Below are 21,389 nucleotides of genomic sequence, written 5' to 3' on the forward strand. Positions count from 1 at the left end.
CTTCAAAATAGTAGGAAAATTTCATCATCAAACCCAATAAATAATATTTTATGCTACTGTCGGAAGAAAAAGGTCTTGACCTCATAATTAGTTTACTGTGACTCTGAAGGTCAATGGAGCATGTTTTTCCATATGTGGCAATATATTTGTATTGACCCATTTATGCTACTGTATCCTTTAAATATCACAAGGAATAAGTAAATTCAGTGATCAAAGTCATAACTGAATAAATTTATTTGTAGCCAAATGGCTAGGCACTGTATTAAAAGCTAAAAGAACATCCTTCCACACACTAAGAGAAAAAGATAATCCTATCCATTAAGACAAATTCAGTGGTAATAGTACTGTTGGGAGTTTCATGTAAGGTCTGTACTACTTCTGAGTAGTTTAAGAAATATGGAATAAGTCTGGGCCATTCCTACTCCTGAACAGATCCCAAACCTAAATTCAAGCCAGGGCTGCAAAGGCTAATCACACAGACCCCCAATACCAAAACACATTGTTTGGGTACATCTTCTTGATCGGAGACCTCTCCGAATCAGCTAAGAGCAGGGTTTCCCCTGGTCAGAGGAAACACAAATGACTCACAGTGTTGCATGAATAAAGGGCATTCCACAGTCCAAAAACACTACCTCCTACATTCCATTCCTGTACATTAACAATGTATTAACAAAAGGTTCCGAGCTGTACACAGACCAGTTTAATTTTTAATTAAAGTATTCTCGAAAGTGATTTGACAACCCTCTTTTCATCAAACAGTTGTTAACACATTAAGGGAATAAACTGATCTAGACCCAAGCAAACTATACTATTAAATGTCAAGGTTCAGAACTGAACCATGTCAGCAAGCAGACAAGTTGGGAGGCGTATACCCAGATATTTTGCCATATTTTTTCTACCCTTATTGAGCTAAGCCTACTTAGCCTCATATAAATCTTAAAAGCTACTCAACACTATTTGGCCACAATGGCCCACCAAAGTAGCCAAAGTTCATTCCGAGCAAACCTTTAAAAAGTGTAACTAGCAAAACTGTCATAGAACACATCAGAGTATGAGAACTTTTTTGAGTGGGGGTAGAAGTTAAATAATAGGTGATTTTCTCTAAAATCCTTTAAAAAAAAGTATTTTCTTTTGCTTAAGTTTTGTCTATATGGATCTAAAAGAATATATCAGGGGCACTGCAGCAGCTCAGCAGGTTGTGCATCTGCCTTGGGCTTGGGTCTGATCCTAGGGTCAGATGGAGCCCAGCATCAGGCTCCCTGTTCAGCAGGGAGCCTGCTTCTCCTTCTCCCCTGCTTGTGCTGGCTCTCTCGCTCTCAAATAAATTAATAAAAATCTTAAAAACAAAATTAAATAAAAGAATTTATCAGATCCTAAAGTTTCTATTATATCTAATCAGTCTGTTACTATGTATATACAACTACAGAAAATAGTTTCTCTGGGACACAGATGTATAAAATTATTTACAGGGCTTATTTTTCGAAGTTTTACTGTACATCAGGATTTCCTTATAGGCAGAGGGTGGGTGAAAAAGGCACTTTCCATTTATATGTGAAATAATTCAACAAGCCTGCTATATGGGCAAAGCCTGGGCTCTAAACTTTATTCTGAAATACAAAGGATAAAATAAGTAGTACTACTATTCCAAATAGGAATCACAAATTTACCAAAGTTTAATGAAATAAGTATTTCTTTTCTAACCCTTCCCAAAATTTTTATCACCCAAATCACTTAAGTATTAATCAGAACTACATATCCACCCATAACTACATGAGCCCAACAATCCTTTTAGAAGACTAAGATAGCAGAGACCTATAGTATTCTGAATGTTTTCTTAATCCCTCAATTACAAATCATATTTTTATACACAGATAATAATATTCCCATCATTCTTCAAATGACTTCTCTATTTTTAACCTATCGATTAATCACAGAAACACAGAGCCTAGAGCTTCTTGCAAGCTTGCCAAAGACCAGTCAAAATATCAGTCTTCTATTTTATTCTATTTTATTCCTTCTATAAATTCAGAATTCTCCAAGTTGTATTATATATATATATATACATTTTTTTATATCCTCACCATAGAAAGATAGCCATGGGTATCATTTCTCAATGGTATATATTAGGAAAAACAGAAAAGTCTACTTTGTATAACTTCCTTTAACTATATGCCTCTCTGTCTTTTAGGTTATAATAAAAGACTGCTTTTAAATGATAAGATTTAAAAAATAAAAATAAAAAATAAAGTAAGATTTAGAATATTTTTAAGAATTTCACAATTTCAATATTACCAGCCTTTACTGAGATCCCCTTTGCCTAAGCCAGATAATATAAAGCACTGCATACAAAAGATGACCATGGCAGTTCTCTTGCCCTCAAGGAGTTAGAAAGTAGGTTTGCCTCTTCCATTTAATCAATTTCCATTTAAGTCTATGTCCTTTTCACTGGCATTTTAAGGATTCATGGAATTAGTCCCTTGCTTTATATTTCTAAGTAGAAGGAAGATAGAGGTACATTCTAATATACCAAAAGAATGTGTGCCAGGAGAAATTCTCAATAAATCCTTCAAAAATACTCCACTTAGATATAGGACCAGAACAAAATGTTCCCCAATATACAATGAAGTTTGGATTTAACGGAAAATATCATACAATTCACTGAAATTTATCCAAAAAGAAATAAAAGTCTTTAGTTATTAACATCCTTAAAAAGGGTGAAAATATAAGCATTTTATCCCTTATATTAACACTTTTTAAGATATCTCAAAGTAATACACTGGTATCCAAAACAATTATAAAATGACAAAAACCAGAAACTTGGCAAGTTCTTCTATATAAAATGTCAACCATCCCATCACTCCTAGAGCCTTTTACAGCCCTAGAAGTTTTGGCCTCTTCAAAAAGTCCTTGTCTTTCCTGGAGTTTAGAAAAGAGACGGAAAGGCTTTAGGACTGGAGAGAAAGATGCTCTCAGGGCTATTAGGTAATTAATACTACACATGAAATACAAGGAAGAAAACAAAGTGGGGAAATGGAAGAAATAGGTGATGGAGATTATGGAATATACTTGTGGTTAAGAGCCCTCGGTGATGTATGGAAGTGCTAGATCACTATCTTGTACACTTAAAACTAATATAACACTGCCAGTAAATTCCACTATACTGGAATATAAAATGAAAATAAATAATTTTCTTAAAAAGAAGAAAAAATGGTTTAAAAATTACTTTTATTTTTCTTTGGATTCTTGTTAAGTAACGCAACAAAATGTTAACAGTAATTATCTATAATTATATCAGTAATTAACATTTACTTCTTAGTGCTTTCTACTTACTTCTTATACATTTTCCAAACTTTCTACAACGCATTTAACATTTTAAAACCTCACTACATAAAGGGAGCAGGGTTCCCTCGGTAAATGGCTGGTGCCTAGAACTAGAGCACAAACACACATGATAAGCCTACAACATCTTTTCTAGGGCCAGGAAGTAGGAAAGCCTCCAAACACAAACTAAAGTAGGTGTATCAAAAGGATATGGGAGCCAACTGATAGAGCTGCCAAGAGCCAAAGCTGTAGTAATTTGAATAACAAAATAAACAATGTAGTTTTGGAACATAACCCCAAGTATAAAATAAATATCCATGAGTCTACACTGATATAAATAAATAAGTAAGTAAATAAGAGACAGGAGACAAATCTCACACTGTACAGAAGAGTTAACCTAGCAGGTCTGTTACCCTTTGACATGTTTGCTTACAAGGTCAGCTCTTAGCTAGCATTTAAGAACTTCGATTTTAAATGGCCCCACCATTCCCAGAACTAAAAAGCATGTTCACTATGCCTAAACTGTCAGTACAAACAATATTAGTTTATACTAAACATCTGCTTTCTTTCAGGGAGCCTAAAACTTGGGTATGTGCCAGGCAGCAGATGCCTATGTGACCAGTCCCAATAAAAACCCTGGGCACTGAGTCTCTGATGAATTTCTCTGATTGGTAACATTTCACCTGGAATGTCGCAGCACACTGCTGAGGAATCAGTTGCCTTCTCTATAATGCCACTGGAAGAAATTCTGGAAGTTGGCACCTGATTTCCCCTGAATTTTGCTCCATATGCCTTTTCACTTGCTAACTTGCATAGTGCCTTTCTGCTGTAATAAATCACAGCTGTGAGTACAACTATATGCTGTGTCCTGTGAGTCCTTCTAGTAGATCATTAAATCTGAGAATGGTCTCATGGACCTGAGACATATTCAGAAGAACTCCAAATAATTTATGCAGATAATTCACCCTCAAGAAGAAGGAGCATTAGTCTCAACCCTTAAAAGCGTGAGCTATACTTGGTGACTTCCTTCCAAAGGGTACGATATAGAAAGCAGGGAGAAAAGAGTAATTTTATTGTTAGAGAAACCTGAGATCAAGGTTTATATCATCAGTGATGAGAGTACAGAGTCTTGATATCATCATGATGAAAAGGGCACTTTACCTCTGTGCTCTTCCTACCAAAAAGCCATTACCCCAGTTTAACTATGAAAAAAAAGAAATTAGATAAATCTAAACTGAAGAATCTACAAATTACCAAACCAATACTCTTCAGCATTATCAAGGTAATTAAAAACAAGGAAAGCCTAAGAAACTATAATAGTTGAATACCTAGGGCATACTTCAGAAGGGCAATAGGCTAAGTACTACATTAAATCCTTCTTAACATGGTTTCAAAGGATCCAAAACAAGCCTCAAAGGATTAAGCTATCTGTGAGTACTGCCTTCAAGAACAAAGAATTACATTCATTAAAAGAATGTAACAAAATCTAGCTCTCAACAATGTCACATTTATAACATCCAGTATCCAATAAAAAATTGTATTTAAAAACTATTAAAAATTACCATTAAATTATTTGTCAAGATGTAGGAGAATGTGACCCATAAAATCAGTCATTAGAGATCTAGAAATAACAAAAATGATGGAATTAGCACATGTGCTCTTTAAAAAGCTATTATAGGGGTGCCTGGTTGGCTCAGTTGGTCAAGTGTCTGCCTTCAACTCAGGTCATGATCCCACATCTGGCTCCTTGCTCAGCAGGAAGACTGCTTCTCACTCTGCCTGCCACTCCCCCTGTTTGTGCATTCTCTTTCTCTCAAATAAATAAACAATTTTTTAAAAAAGTTATTATAAATAGGCTCAAGGACTTAAGAAAAAATAAACATAATGAGGAGAAAATAGAAGACATAAGAAGAAGACTCAAAGGACACCAGAGTGGCTCAGTGGTTGAGCATCTGCCTTCAGCTCATGGCATGGTCTTGGAGTCCTGGTATCAAGTTCTGCATCAGACTCCCCACAGGGAGCCCACTTCACCCTCTGCCTATGTCTCTGCCTCTCTCTCTCTGTCTCTCATGAACAAATAAATAAAATCTTAAAAAAAAAAAAAAAGAAAGAAAAAAGTAGACTCAAATAGAACTTTGAAAGGTAAAATACAATCTATCCATAACAATAAATTCACTGGATGTGACCAACAAAAGATTAGATTTGGGGGAGGAAAAAAAATCAGTAAACTTGAAGAAATGGAAATAGTACCTTCAAAGTGAAGTGCAGATGACAAAACAATAGAAAAAAGAATGCTCAAAGCCTCAGTGACTTTTGGAACAACACCAAACAGCCCAACTTACGTGTAATTGAAATCTGAGAGGAATGAACAGAAAATACTCTTTGAAGAAATAATAAAAAACTTTCTAAAATTGAGGAAGACTATAAACCTACAAATCTAAAACTGTTATCAAACCTGAAGCAAGAATAAATATACATACAAGAATAAAAACAAAAAAAAAACCATGCTAAGAGACACCATAATCAAACTGTCAATAACCAATGACAAAAAAAATCTTAAAAGCAGTCAAAGAAAATAGTATATTACATACAGAGGAAAAGGAAAAGTCAACACAGATGTTTCAGCTGAAACTATACAAGGCTCTATCCTGGGCACTAAGTCTATAATGAGTTTCTCTGGTTGATAACATTTCACCCATAATGATATTGCTGAAAAGCTCTATCCTGGGCACTAAGTCTATAATGAGTTTCTCTGGTTGATAACATTTCACCCATAATGATATTGCTGAAAAGCTTCAATCATAAAACCAATAACCTACAATTAGTTTTGACAAATTTTACTTACTTATTCATATGAGAGAGAGAGAGAGAGAGAGAGAGAGAGAGCACAAGCAGGGAGAGGGGCAGAGGGAGAGAAGAACACAGGAAGAGGGAGAAGCTGACTCCCCACTGAGCAGGGAGCCCTGCTCCATCCCAGGACCCAGGGATCATGACCTGAGCCCAGGGCAGTCGCTTAACTGACTGAGCTACCCAGGCAGCCCAATCGATAATTCTATACCCAGTGAAAATATCTTATAAAGATAAAAGCAAAACTTTTCTAAGACAGAGAAAATTTAAGAGTCTGTCACCAACAGATTTGCATACAAAAAATGTTAAAGAAAGTTCTTCAGGCAGAAATAAGATTATATAAAATGAAAACCTGAGTTCACATAATTGATGAGGAATGCCAGAAATGGTACATTTGCAGGTAAAGAGACCCTTTCTTTCTCATTTTAAGTTTCTTTAAGTTAACTGCTTAAAGCAGAAGTGGTTAACATACTGTCAGGTCTATAACATATGTAAAATAAAAAATGTGACTACAATAGCACAAAGGATAGAGGGGAGAAACAGAAGTATAACATTTTAGGATCTTACGTTATATAGTAAATATTATGCTATAATTTGAAAGTAGACTGGGATAAGCTGAACTTCATTTTGTAAACTCTGGACCAACTAGTTTAAAAAAGAAGAATTTTTTTTTTAAAAGTCAATAATGGAATTATAATACTAAAAAAATACAATTAATTCAAAAGAAGGCAACAAAAGGGAGAGAAAAAACAAAATAGATGGGACAAATAGAAAATAATAACAAGATACTTTGAAGCCCAACCATATCACTAATTACATATCAATTGTCTAAACACTGTTTGGAAGCACCATGCCAAGTGCTAAATGAGAATTTAGTAAATAAAACAGATCTTTGTGCCCTTGGGAAGGTTAGGATACAATGGTGCAGATAAAGAGTGTGTGTGGGGGGGAGTGAGTCCCTACATACAAACATGCAAATAAAAATTACAAATTGTGATTGGGGATGTGAAAGCAATAAAGTAGGTCTCCTGACACAGAAAAACAGACGAGGTCCTGCTGAGTTCGTGTGGTCAGGGATGGCCACTCCAAGGGGAAGATATTGAATCTCAAATCTGTTCAGCAGGGTCTCTCCTAAAGAATGAATCTTTGCTTAAACCCAAAAAGGAAAATAGATTAAAATCAAAATAACTCTGGTTGACCAAGGATTAGGGTATCAACGTCATACCCACTCTTTTTCTTTCACTTAAGGTTTGCAATGAAATACCCAGAGGGCTCCAAGAAATACTGAAATCGTTAACTGGATATCGTAGAAGAGCTCTGAGCAGAAACAAGGGGAGACAGACCAGTTGTCTGGTGAGGTGGAGAATGGACTTGAGGAGAACCTCCCCTGAGGAGAAAGATAGTGACTAAAATAATCCCTAGTACACTTAAGTAGTTAGGGAAAAAGCAATAAAGACAAGAATGAGAGATTCCAATTTTTCCTACCAGATACTTCTTGTTGGTGACTAACAGGATGATGGGGGTGGGGGGAATAAGGCTGAAATACTTAAAAGTGAACCTGAGCTTTACTAGTGACTATGTGGACTGTGGCACTGAACATGGAATAGCCAGACATATGTCACACCAAGAAGAGCTCGGTCTAGATCAATCCAAAGTACAAAAGTGACGTCAGGACTATAGATAGGAGGAAGATAAAGACAAAAGAAAGCAGACAGACCCCACCAGCTCTCTCGCTGTCCTCTCCGTTGATGGAGGGGGAGGAAGGAGGACAAATTCATTATTTTCAAGTACCTGCCAGCCAACAATAACCATAAATTAATGGATTTACCTGAAGCAAAGAAAAATCAAACCAAACAGAGAGAGAGACACAGACAGACAGGCAGTAATTCAAATAAAGCACTATGAAAGAGCCAACAAAATAAGCAAGTCAGTAATGAAGGGAATCTGCTTCTGAAACGGACCAGACCAGAATTCCATCTAGGTTTCTGGGTAGTAAGGTGTCAGGTTTTGTCCACATTAACTGCTTATTTTAGGAATGTAAATCAAGTTTCTGAATTAATAGTTATAAAAGGATTTCTAATAAAGGTAAGTTTTATACAAATGTCACAGACTGAACCAACGCATCAATATATTCACAAATTAGCAACATGAAATCTATAAAGAAGCATTTTAACTACACTCTATCATTTTGGGAGTGGTTACTTATGAAGCAATTATATAACTTGTGTATGCTGTAAGGTACAATTACTGCTACCTTCCCAACATGAGATATTTATTAATAGTCCAACTTGTTCTTAGCTTTTGGTTTATTTTTATATATTTCACCCATTAAAAAAAATTGCTTCCTCTGCTTAAAATGAAACAGTCCAGACCCTGTAATCATACTTTCTTGTCTTCACAAACCATACCAATTTGCTATTACGTGGTCCAGTGCTAAGATATTATTATTTCTTGAATGAAAATAAAAGTTTGTGAGTATATTTAAAATTAATTCCTGAGATCCTTATCTGGACATGAGAAATTATTTTCAATTGCCTGAAATAATTTTTAAAGATACTGTTGTAAAAACTCAGATTTAGAATTTTATAGGGATGCCTGGCTGGCTCAGTTGGAAGAGCATGCAACTCTTGATCTTTGGGTCATAGGAGTTTGAGTCCCGTGTTGGGTATGGAGATTGCTTGAAATAAACAAAACCTTAAAAAATAATTAAAAAATAAAATTTTCCATTCTAAAGGCTACTCGTTATTAGATTTGTATTTTTGGGCAGCCTGGGTGGCTCAGCGGTTTAGCGCCACCTTCAGCCCAGGGTGTGATCCTGGAGACCAGGGATCGAGTCCCACATCAGGCTCCCTGCCTGGAGTCTGCTTCTCCCTCAGCCTGTGTCTCTGTCGCTCTCTCTCTCTCTCTCTCTCTCTCTCTGTCTCTCATGAATAAATAAAGTAAAAAAAAATTATAGATTTGTATTTTTATTACAATACACATAATGTATACTCACTGCCCCCCAAAAAAATTACAATTGCTAGTACTAAGATGCTGTCACTGTCAATATATAAGATGTATTGGGAAGAAAAGGGTATTCTATGCATTATAATCGGTCAATCCTACTGGCAAAGGCTAGATAAAATTCTATAAGCTATGAATAAGGTGAACCAAACCAGACTTTGAGACCAAAAGTAGGCCCCACTAATGATGTGCCAAAACAGCGGCGTAAACACCACAACTGGCCAGGGTCTCCAGAGACCTATGGTCACCGTACCCATGAAGCACCCATTACCAAGTAAAGGCTCACTATTTCCTGCCAACACCCACCTTTCTGGATTTTTCCTGCACTGCCAGTAGCGTGAACGTTTTCAATCAACTACAAGTTTTCATCGTTAAAGCCACCTTTGATAGCATTATTAGTTTCACAACAAAGGGGTGAGTCAGCAAGGCTGCCACGAAGCAGAGTCAAAAACAGAAAAGGAAAGGTGTCAACTGCACGGGGAACCAAATGTACAGACAAAAACCACACTTAGCAAGCAGAATGCCAGTAAGGGCAGGGAGAAAAGATGAAAAGATCATCCAAGAGAATTAAATGGGCAAGCCCAAAACACAAAAAAACATTTCTGCACGAGTAACCTTAACATATACTGTGTCAAAGGAATTTGGAAAAACCTGCCTTCGTAATCTTTACATTCTTTTAAGCCCCCACTCTAAACCCAGTAAATCAGAACCCACATTTTTGTAAGTTCCCTAGGTCACTCTCAAGCACATTAAAGTTTAAGAAGAGTTACTTTAAAATATACTAATATAAAAACATCATTATCTTGTTTATGCTATTTTTAGCACACATCTATACTCATTTAAAAATAGAAATTGGAAGGGAGGCTGGGTGGCTCAGTTGGTTAAGCATGTGACTCTTGATCTAGGCTCAGGTCTTGATCCCAGGGTCGTGAGTTCAAGCCCCCATTGTGCTCCACACTGGGCGTGGAGCCTACTTTAAAAAAAAAAAAAATAGGTGATTAGGAAAATTTAGAGGCATAAGAAATAAATTCTCTGTATTCCTTACAAAGAACTTTTCAGTTTTTTTTTTTGTTTTTTTTTTAAGTTTCTTTATCAAGTAGGCTAGAAGTATATACTGGCTTAGACTTCTTGAGAACAGTGTAAGAGGATCATCACACAGCTTACATAGTCTTAAATCATTCTTTAGAAACAAAAAGCTATCAAAAATCTAAGAAAAAGAAGAATTTAGGATTCAGTTATGGTGACTATAATTTACATTTGATAGTTTATCTTTAACAATTTAAATGAATAAATCAAATGATGGATGTTCACGTTACTGATACAGAACTTAGAAAAATTCTAAACAAGACTGATCCTTATCTTTCATCTGCTACAAAGAATCACCTGAGGTTATCTATGGACCTTTCTAGCTAATTTATTCTTTTAAATAACAATAAAAAATGACGAGGTTTAATAAATTTGATGATTAAAACAGACAAAATGTGTATTCTATTCACATATATGGTAGGATGGAGTGAGAGAGATGGGTGGAAGGTATAAGTTATAGCCTAATGAACAGGGAGCTCCCATGCGGAAAGACTAAAACAAAATGACTGATAAAAGCAACCATTTCAGAATTCATGAGGATACGAAGGGCATACGGGAAATGTAATAAGCCAACAACTGTTATCTTTAAAGAATAAACCATCTGGCCTTCCACAAACAGTCGGTGAGTCACAGATTTTTTTTTTTTTTAAACTGGAGAGACTTTAAAGATCACATAACATAACCCATAAAATTTTACATGAGACAACTGAAGCCCAGAGAGGACAAGTGACACAGCTGGATCCGGAATTGAAGCAACAAATATTTATTGGACACATACTATCGATAAAACACTATTCCAAGGGCTATAGAAAATACAAATGAGTATGACGTTAGATCCCTTGTTCAAATGGATCCCTTCCATTCTCTGCTTCCCAGGTAAGTTCCCTGCCCTCTGATGTTAGCAATATTCTTTTCCATATTCTAGTTTAGGGGTCTGAATGTTTTGGCCCACAGGCCAAGTCCAGTTCATCACCTATTTCTGTAAATGGACTTTTACTAGAACACAGCCACGCACATTCATTTGCGTATCATCTGGGCCCCTTTTGCTCTAGGAAGTCAGAGCTAAGTAGCTGTGACAGAGAATCGAGGCCTACAAAACTTAAAATATTTACTATCGGGCCCTTTACGGAAAAGGCTTGCTGACCTATGCCCTAGAACATTGTTTGCACGATTTGAGGATTTGGGGGGGGAGGGGGGTTTGGTTTGTTTTCATGTGGCAGCTACTGTGAAAGGTTAGTTTTGCCTCAGGAACCACTGGCTACTGAGCACTGGGCTAGATGGTTTTGAAGGAAAAGTCAATCGGCTAAATATGGCGACTGACAGCAGCTCTCAGGGACAAGTGAAAACGTGCTCTGGTACACAGAGGACAGGAACCAAGGGAGAGAGGACTCCAAAATCCAACGAACTTTTACTCACTGCTTCCTAAGTTCCTGCCATTGGGCTAACCTCTGGGGCTCCCCACAGAAGTAAGATCAACTCCCTTCACAAAGAACTCACCATCTGGTAAGAAGAAACAGTACTTTTACATTAAATGGAATAACGAAGCTGGTGGACAGTGAGGTAGAGTCCTGATGCAAAGAATACCTGACTGAGGTTGAGGCTGAGGGAAATGATTTAGACCCAAGCGTGGCCATGCGGAGGCCTCTGTGACCCCTGCAGAGCTCCAGACCCAGGACCTGGCCAGGACCAGAAGCTGAGATCCACAGCGGCCTCCACCCAAAGGCTCCCGCTTGTATGTGGGTGGAGTCAACCCTTGGCCCTTATGCTGCTTCCAGAACTCCTTTTATGGCACACTCCTTTTATTTTTTTGTTTAACTTTTTCCAGTATATTCCTTTAGTTACATTTTAAACTTACATTCAGCTTTAGTCATCTGCACCTCTTTTACTTTTTTCTAACATCATCTTCACTGTTTTCTTAATGTTTTCTGATATAGATACTATCTATCATCTTATTCACCTTTTTATGCCTCTATTATTTTGGGTTATTTTGCCTACTATTTAGTTATATATTTTCTTTATCTACTTTGTTTCAGCTTTTTTATCCTAGATACAATACCTTCAATGGATAGGAGGAACTGTAGTATTTTAACAACTAGTATCACTGTACCAGTGCACACTGGATGAGGATCAGTTCTGTGATCTAGAAGCAGAACAGAAAACAGGGAGAGAGGGGAAGCTATTCCAGGCCCTTCAGAAAGGGAGACAGAAGCATCATTATTTCAATTAAGTTTCTTGCAGGTCCTTTTTTTTTTTTTTTTTTTTAATTTTTTTTTTTAAATTTTTATTTATTTATGATAGTCACAGAGAGAGAGAGAGAGAGAGAGAGAGAGGCAGAGACACAGGCAGAGGGAGAAGCAGGCTCCATGCACCGGGAGCCCGACATGGGATTTGATCCCGGGTCTCCAGGATCGCGCCCTGGGCCAAAGGCAGGTGCCAAACCACTGCGCCACCCAGGGATCCCCTTGCAGGTCCTTTCTAAAGGCCATGGGAGTGAAGCCCTGACCCTAACTCAAGCCACACCTAACTGCCAATTTTAAAGAATATACATCCACGAAACTTGAGGAGATGGTCTAAAATGATCTTCCTCGTGAAGTGTTAGGCTGACTCTATAAACAACCAAGAGCAACCGGGAGGCCGTGGTGCTGCGTTAACTGCTAAAAACCTTTGTATCTGAACCACACAACCTTTTTGGCAGTCGTTATCTGGAGGAGCACACGCTGTGGACAAAGAAGGAAGCACAAGAAAAAGCACTGCAGCTCAAGCTCCTGGGAACTGTCATGTGGCTATAAATCACAAGCTAAAGTTTTTGGAGTTATGCACAATAAAAGACCTAGATCCAAATTCCTAGAGTATTTTCAACAATGCAATGGATCCAAGGATAAATTCTAGTTCTATGTGACTTATCTACCTCCAAGTTCAAAACTCCAAAACGCTGGGCAAATAATAAAAGCCACCAAGTATTAAACTATGTGTCAATCCTGCTGTCATGTTTTATAATCTCAAAAACAATTCCACAAAAGGAGCTATCCTTTCACCCTGATCGGTGAGGTTCAGTGGCCTGGAGAGACGAGGTAACTGGTGCAAGGACACACAGCCAGTCACCGGGAGACCTTGGCTCAGTCCGAGTCAAAGCCCACTCCACTCCTCTCTGGGTCGTCCATCCTCCACTGCCTCCTTCCTATAGCACCTAGAGGTCTTCCTGCTAGCTCTCCTCCATCTAGATGCAGAGAAGGTGTGAACATAACATCCAGTGAGGCTTCTTCTATGCCCTCCAACGATTACAGCCTGAAAAGTACTCCAAGAGCTCTCTTAAGTCAGGGACGCTGCTTGATTCCATGACACTATGAAGCCCAGTGCTTCCAAATCCCACTTGTACAAGAATGAAAAACTCTTGAACCTCTTCACATATTTACACAAAGTATCATTTGGGTCAGGCTAGAAATTCCAGAGCAGATGGATTATCACCTGGAGCTCAGGTTCTTCCCACACACTGCCTTGCCCACCATCCTTTTTATCACACTTCATAATTCCAGACAATTCTCCCATCCCCGTATGTCTGTTCTCGCTACAAGCTAGAGAAGTGCTAGAAGAAAACCTCATCTTCGTTATCTCCCAGGACTTCCTCTAAACTTCCTATTAATAGTCCAGTCTCTGAGGAAGACTTCAATTGCTCTTCACCTATCTCATTCCCTCCTAAAAGGAAACTAGCCTGCCATGATGTTCCTCTACCCAATATGGGATGGGGTGGGGGGGAGCAAACACAAATGAGCTATTCTGGACATAGGAAATCTGACCACTGAGAGCAATGGTTCTGCAAAAACAAAACTGGAAAGATCACTCAATTAAGATTACCTTAATTAGGTAATGCAGTTAGTAGCAGCTCCCCTTTTTCTTTACTGGTCAAATAAAGAGTAGCCTTTAAAAACTCAACCAAGGGGATCCCTGGATGGCTCAGCGGTTTGGTGCATGCCTTCGGCCCAGGGCATGGCCCTGGAGTCTCGGAATTGAGTCCCACGTCGGGCTCCCTGCATAGAGCCTGCTTCTCCCTTTGCCTGTGTCTCTGCCTCTCTCTCTCTCTCTGAATGAATAAATAAATAAATCTTTTAAAAACATAAAAATTAAAAAAAATAAAATAAAAAATAAAAACTCAACCAAGAGGCATTTGGAATTTTATACTAAGTGCTACATTCTGATTTGCCCCTGCTAGTGAGCCCTGCTGAATAATACCTCAAGAGAGGTATACCGGTATACTATTTAAATGTTTATTATCCCACAGAGTCATTAACACTTTGTAATGAAATGGAATGGTACCCCAATGTGTGTCTCTTAATTGTTTTTGTAAAAGTCCCATGAAACAGCTATCCACTTCTTCAGCTGGTGTAACCAGAGTGTTATAAAAATCATCATCAACTGTTAAAGTGAAACACCAAATCTCAGAGTAATGCTTTATGGGACGCCTGGGTGGCTCAATGGTTGAGCATCTGCCTTTGGTTCAGGGCATGATCCCAGGGTGCTGGGATCCAGTTTCACCTCAGGATCCCCGCAGGGAACCTGCTTCTCCCTCTGCCTGTCTCTCTCTCTCTCTCTCTCTCTCTCTCATGAATAAATAAATAAATCTTAAAAAAAAAAAAAAGACTAATGCTTTATATTGGCATTAAAGTTTTCTCCTATTGAAACATAGCTCTTAATTAAAATGAAATCACCAAAAAAGGATATGTTACTTTGATGGCACAATTAAACTTGGTGGATGCACTACTCTTTAAACAAATATTTTATAAAGATTTCGTAAACCTCAAACACTGCAGCACGATGAAGTACAAGGAACAAATGCCTGACTTTAAAGCAATGGATACCACTTGGTAGCTACAAGACCGCAAATAATTCATTTAAGCCTCTCTAAAGTTTTAAAACTTGATATAACAACCTATCTCACAAGATTTTCAGAAAGACTTAGAGAACTTTTGCTCATTCAACCAGTAATTTGTTGAGCAACTATCATGTTCCAAGTCCTGGAATGCATCAGTACACAAAGTCTATGCTCAACTTATATTCTATTTGAGGAAAAAAGGGGACAGGTATGCACTAAATTAGGGAGATAAAGAGACTATTAAGTTACTGGTAAAACAAAACAAGAAAACAGTGCCTAGAATACAGAAGGTACTCAGAAGTTTCTTCTACCTTTAACATTCTATTCAATTTCTTGAACTTCTGTTCTTGGTGAATTATAAAATCAATCTTATAGTATATTTGCATTCACTTATTCTTGACTCCAAACAGAATGAACACAACAAAATTAAGGTCAATTCCATCAGAATAAAAATAACCCAATCTTGGAGATGCAAGGACTTTGCAGCTGTCACAACAGAAGCCTGTGGAAACATGCTGCCTGATTCTTAGGATCTGACTCATGACTATGCCTAATAGTCACGGTTCCTCAGTGGCTGGACGACACCATAATATATTCTGAGTCAGTGAAGGGCATTTACTCCCCACCAACTTTTATGCCTGAAGATAGGTATCATTTATGCCAATTCTACTATAATATTTAGCAGTGAAATCAGCCTTTGATCACATGATTAGGACTCTACTCCCAAAATACATGGATAGCTAAGCATGTTATAAGTCAGATTATATACCATGGAACATCTTGATTCCTTTTCTTTTTTTAATTTTTTTATTAAGGAAGCTGGGACAGAAAATATATGATTTTCTTCTTTAACAAAACTGCAACATTACACAACTATATACAGCAGAGTTCCTTTACTATAAATTACAACCGTAATCAAAAAGCTCCATTAAAGTCGGAATCGGGGGAAACAAAGATCAATAGGTCCACTAAAGGTTTTATTGTAACTTAAAATATGAAATCCATGCTATATTCCCTAGCATTTTGATATAGTGCCAAGTTCTTAAAGGTAAATTTGCTGATCACAGCATTGTGCACCTTGCTTGCAGTCCAACCCACGTACATGGTCTGATTTCCAATTTCAATTTCTTCAAAGCAGAAAGCAAAGTTGAAGGTATCTGAGGGAAAAACCCTTCCAATCTTATAAACTTCTCTGACCTACATGTAATTCAAAAGCAAAAAAAATTTTTTTAAGGAATTCGCTTTTATGAAGTCTGACCAAAGCAGTCAACCTTGTTTACACCAAAACAACCCCTTCTTTTCAGTCTCATACTTCACTGAATTATGTAATACCTAATTAAGTTACATGATCACCATTACAAGCATAATTGGCATAAAACAGGTTTGGCTTAAAACACAGCCAACTCTTCGTAAGCCCACACAACTCAACCTGTTGGGTGCAAAATGGTAAGAAAGGCCTTTGTACAGTGCAGTGTACCACAGGCATTTGTTAAGACATTTTAACAGAGAAACGGCATTTTTGGTAAATCCAGTGAGTTGCTTGAAGATTTATACAAAATTCTTAAAATATTCGGGTAACTTAATATGTAAAGGAAAAATGAAAAAAAAAATCTATCAAAAGCAAAGAAAAATTTTCAAGATATCAACAACTCTGCACCTCCCACAAAATTCTATGCATTTTTTTGGTTAAGGAAACCCTAAGTATCTATAAACACTTCAGAGTTTAAAGTAGCAAGTAAATTTCTCTATATTTCAGACTAGCTTATTTTCAATTGATTCTCTCATGAAAGTATAGTTATCTATCCATAGTACAAACTTGTCTACTACCCTTTAGAAATAAAATCTTCCAGGGCAGCCCGGGTGGCTCAGCAGCTTAGTGCCGCCTTCAGCCCAGGGCGTGATCCTGGAGACCCAGGATCGAGTCCCACGTCAGGCTCCCTGCATGGAGCCTGCTTCTCCCTCTGCCTGTGTCTCTGCCTCTCTCTCTCTCTCTCTGTCTCTCATGAATAAATAAATAAAATCCTAAAAAAAAAGAAAGAAAATCTTCCATTTTTAATTAACAATAAGTTGGCAACTAATCCAAGTACAAAGCTATGAGATTTAAAAAAAGAAATAGTTCCTTCTTTGCATTAGTGATATGAGATCTCTTCATAGTCTTGATATCTCCTTTCATTACATGAACAAAACTGTAACACCCCTTAAAAGAACCGTATCCAGTCATATTTGCAAGATTTCTGGGTAAACTACTGTATTATCTCTATCTCAGAACCACCAGTAAACAGGAAGTAAAATTCATTCAAGCTGAGTTCCAAGCAACCTATTTGCACACTGCTGCGAATCATGTGTGTCTTATTCTCTTGTACAATATAAATTTAGTATCAAATCTTGAGATTCAAGAAAAGGAATTTGATCAGTAAATTTAAGAACCAAACATTTAAAGACCATGTCTCTCTACAGAAATTGCCAAAGAAAGCCTGTCAATTAATTTTAAGTCATTCCATGAAGCTGAATTTTATTCTCAAAGAGAAAAATTGAGCAAAAGTTATCCTGCAAAGAACTTGGAGCCTCTGAAATTTTAGGCAACAGATTTTTCAGTACTCCATGAATCTGCTTTGCTTTGATCGTCATTGGTAAAAAGACAGATACTATAGAAAACTTTTAATCATCAAATTGAGTGTTTATTGCAAATTAATATAAATTACGAATCTAATTATTACACTTTTTTTTGAGAGAAAGAGAGGGAGAGAGTGTGCAGAGGCAGGAGTTGGGGGAGGGGCATAGGAAAAGAGACTCTTAAGCAGGCTCCATGCTCAGCACAGAGCCAGACACAGTAAATTCAAGAACCAAACATTAATATGCCTTACATATGCATACACTGCTGAGCACAAAACTAAAGGCTGAACGACTTACAAATTTAAATTATGACACACCTAACCCATCAGTGGCCTCAGCTCTACTTTATCCACCAAAGAGCACGAAAACTTACTGCTTACCAGTACACTGTAAATGCCAACATATCCTTCTTAAAGATCCTTCCCCTTTCTTTTACATATTTGACAAAATATATGGCTTCTCATAAATATGAACTCATTTTTTTTAAATAACAAGAGAGGGGATCCCTAAGTGGCTCAGCGGTTTAGCACCTGCCTTCGGCCCAAGGCGTGATGCTGGAGTCCTGGGATCAAGTCCCACATGAGGCTCCCTGCATGCAGCCTGCTTCTCCCTCTGCCTGTGTCTCTGCCTCTCTCTCTCTCTATCATGAATAAGTAAATAAAATCTTTAAAAATAAATAAATAAATAAACAAACAAACAATATGACAAGAGATACTGTTAGGGAGAATACAAAAAAATAGGGACACGCCCTGCTCTGGGGAGCTTAAACTGAGAAATATTTAAAGGTAACCTGGCATTGTCTATCAAAATTTAAAATGTACATAGAAATTTATACTGAGAAGTAATTATACAGAAGTATAAAGTGATATACAAAAGGATATTTATTATATAACTATTTTTAATAACTAAAACTTAAAATCACTCTAAATGTTCATCAATAAGACACTGATTGAATAAATTATTATATCCACACAATGGAGAACATTTTAAATGAGATAGAAATATGTTTATGGTGGAATAAGTGAAAAAGCAAGTATCAGAACAGCTGGGCAGTAAATCTCATCTTTAAATTCTATAAATAAAAATGTATATGTACATATTCAAAGATGCATAGAAAACAGCTATAAAAATATGTATCAAACTTGCAGAGAGCTTATAAGAAACTCTACTTTCTACTAATATTACTTTAATTTATATGAGCACTTATTTATTCCCTAGGATTAAAAAGCTCATAATCACACAGAACATTATAACATTTTTTTATTATAACATTTTTAAAGTGGTTTAGTCAAAAATGTAAAAACTTAAAACTTCTTCCTACATGATTTTCCTGTCTTTTAATATTTGCTGGTTACTATGTGCAAAACTGATTTTTCTAATACATAATAAATACTATACTCTCAAATTTTAAAAGGCATTAAATTCAACTTTGTAGGACTATAGGAAACAAAGAAACTATGACACAAAATAATAATTATATCAAGAGATGTGACTCTTTGATATTTCATTCCAAATATTTACTATCTTTAGAACAAAAGAATGGGATATAGTTTTTTTAAACAAAATTTAAGTGGCTTCTATAGTGATAGATAAAACTCATATCTTAATTTTCATTTACATATCCCATAGGTTGTACCAACAGCATTTTTTCAGTAAATATAATATTGTTCATCAAAATATTTTCCCAAAGATCACCAAAGTTTTTATTTTATTAGTGGCTTAATGATCTTGATTTAGAACATCAACATTTCCCCATCTAAACTCAAAATAGGGCAGCCCCGGTGGCGCAGCGGCTTAGCGCCGCCTGCAGCCCGGGGTGTGATCCTGGAGACCCAGGATCGAGTCCCACGTCAGGCTTCCTGCGTACAGCCTGCTTCTCTCTCTGCCTGTGTCTCTGCCTCTCTTTCGCTCTCTCTGAATAAATAAATAAATAAATAAATAAATAAATAAATAAATCTTTAAAAAAATAAAAAAATAAACTCAAAATAATTTGGATACTTAAAATTTAGACCAAATATACATTTACTATAGTAAACATTTTTGATATTTAGACTTAAAGATCTATGCTCACTAGACTTCATACTTGTAAAATTTTTATTTTCCTAAAATATTTTAAAGAATTTAAAATAATACATTTTTACTTTACCTAGTTGTTGATGTTGGTGTCTGTCATAATTACTATGACAGGAATGGATTCCATCTTTCTCATCTACAATCTTCTCTGATGAAAGCAAACTAAGACGTCTCATCTTAAGTAATCTTGGGGAGCTTTCCCGAAAGCTATCTATAGTATCCAAAACCACATCTCCCGAAAGAATGGGAGGAACAACTCTCCTTAAAAAATCCATCTTAAGGTTCTTCTCCATTACTGGCCCCACGAGCACATGGGAAGGTGCTAGTACCAACTTCCTGATGGGAAGGTAAGGTATACTATTCGTGTCAAAGAGCAAAAAGAAATGTCATGTGAACTTAGGTGGTGCTAAGAGCCAGGAGGTCAACTGCCAGGTGTTTTGAAGCTGATTTTTAAGACATACACTGTTCTTACTGATAACAAACCAAATAGCTATAGACCATGAAACTGCACTTCATACATTCATACACGTACGTGTACATGTACGATGGGTGTTAACAGCAATAATGAGACAATAAAATGTTTAGCACCCATTTGGTTTAACATTTAGACTTTGAAAATATAAGCCGTAATAATGTTAAGACCAATTTACTTCCATTTGGGGTGTGTCTTACTTTCAAAGAAACTTACAGCTGAAGTGCAAAACAGTAACTTGTATTCAAAAGATAATTCTTATCATTCTGAAAGTTCACTGAGACCTCAGAAACATCAAGTTTTATAGGACATTAAAAGCAGTAATTTAAAACTTTATACCGTATTGTGAACTTTCCAATGTACTTTTGAACACAAAAAAACTCATTATAATCAATCATAATTATCAATAATAACAATGAAAACTTTGTCATGAACTGCCAAAAAAAAGGATGGATAATTTAAAAATATATGGATCTAAGAATATAAAATTCAAGAATTTAAAGTATAAATATTTAGTTCTATAAACCCAGTAAATCAACCTTACATAATTCAATTTCAAAGAACTGAGCATTCTACTGAATATTTTAACATAGCAAAAGCAGCTGATTCTACTGCCTTAAAGTAGTCCAGAAGCATGACAAAATACACCAGTGAAAGGTGCTTACATAAAACTTTGAGAACTGAAATTAGTATCTTTTTTTTTTTTCCTTTCCTTTGCCTGCCCTCTGGTGGGGGTACAAAGTGAGCAAGAAGGAAATTAAAAACAATGATCAGGTAAGGCATAAACTCCCTAAGTAATCAAATTTTTGACTTTGAAGGATATACATTTTAATAATAAATCTGGTTGACTCAGCAGAAACACAACCACAATCTAATTCTTCTAATATTCAACATGAAGGAAATAATTTAGATATTTTAAAAGATGAAGCATAAAAGAGTAAATAGATAGCAGGAAAAGTTGTAATGAAAAGGGGTATGCAGCTGGCTCAGTTGGTAGAGCATGTAACTCTTGCTCTGGGGTTGCTAAATTTGAGCCCCATGTTGTGTGTAGAAATTATTTTTAAGGGATCCCTGGGTGGCGCAGCGGTTTGGCGCCTGCCTTTGGCC

The 21,389-nt window shown here is 36.6% G+C and overlaps 1 protein-coding gene across 6 annotated transcripts in view; it reads right to left on the minus strand.

Moving 5' to 3' along the window:
• The window catches only part of FRYL (FRY like transcription coactivator), a 256,517-nt gene that overhangs the window by 167,655 nt on the left and 67,473 nt on the right, over nt 1–21,389 (minus strand). The gene's annotated exons all lie outside the window — the stretch shown is intronic.

Source organism: Canis lupus, chromosome 14, assembly GCF_048164855.1.
Source record: "Canis lupus baileyi chromosome 14, mCanLup2.hap1, whole genome shotgun sequence".
NCBI lineage: Eukaryota > Metazoa > Chordata > Mammalia > Carnivora > Canidae > Canis > Canis lupus.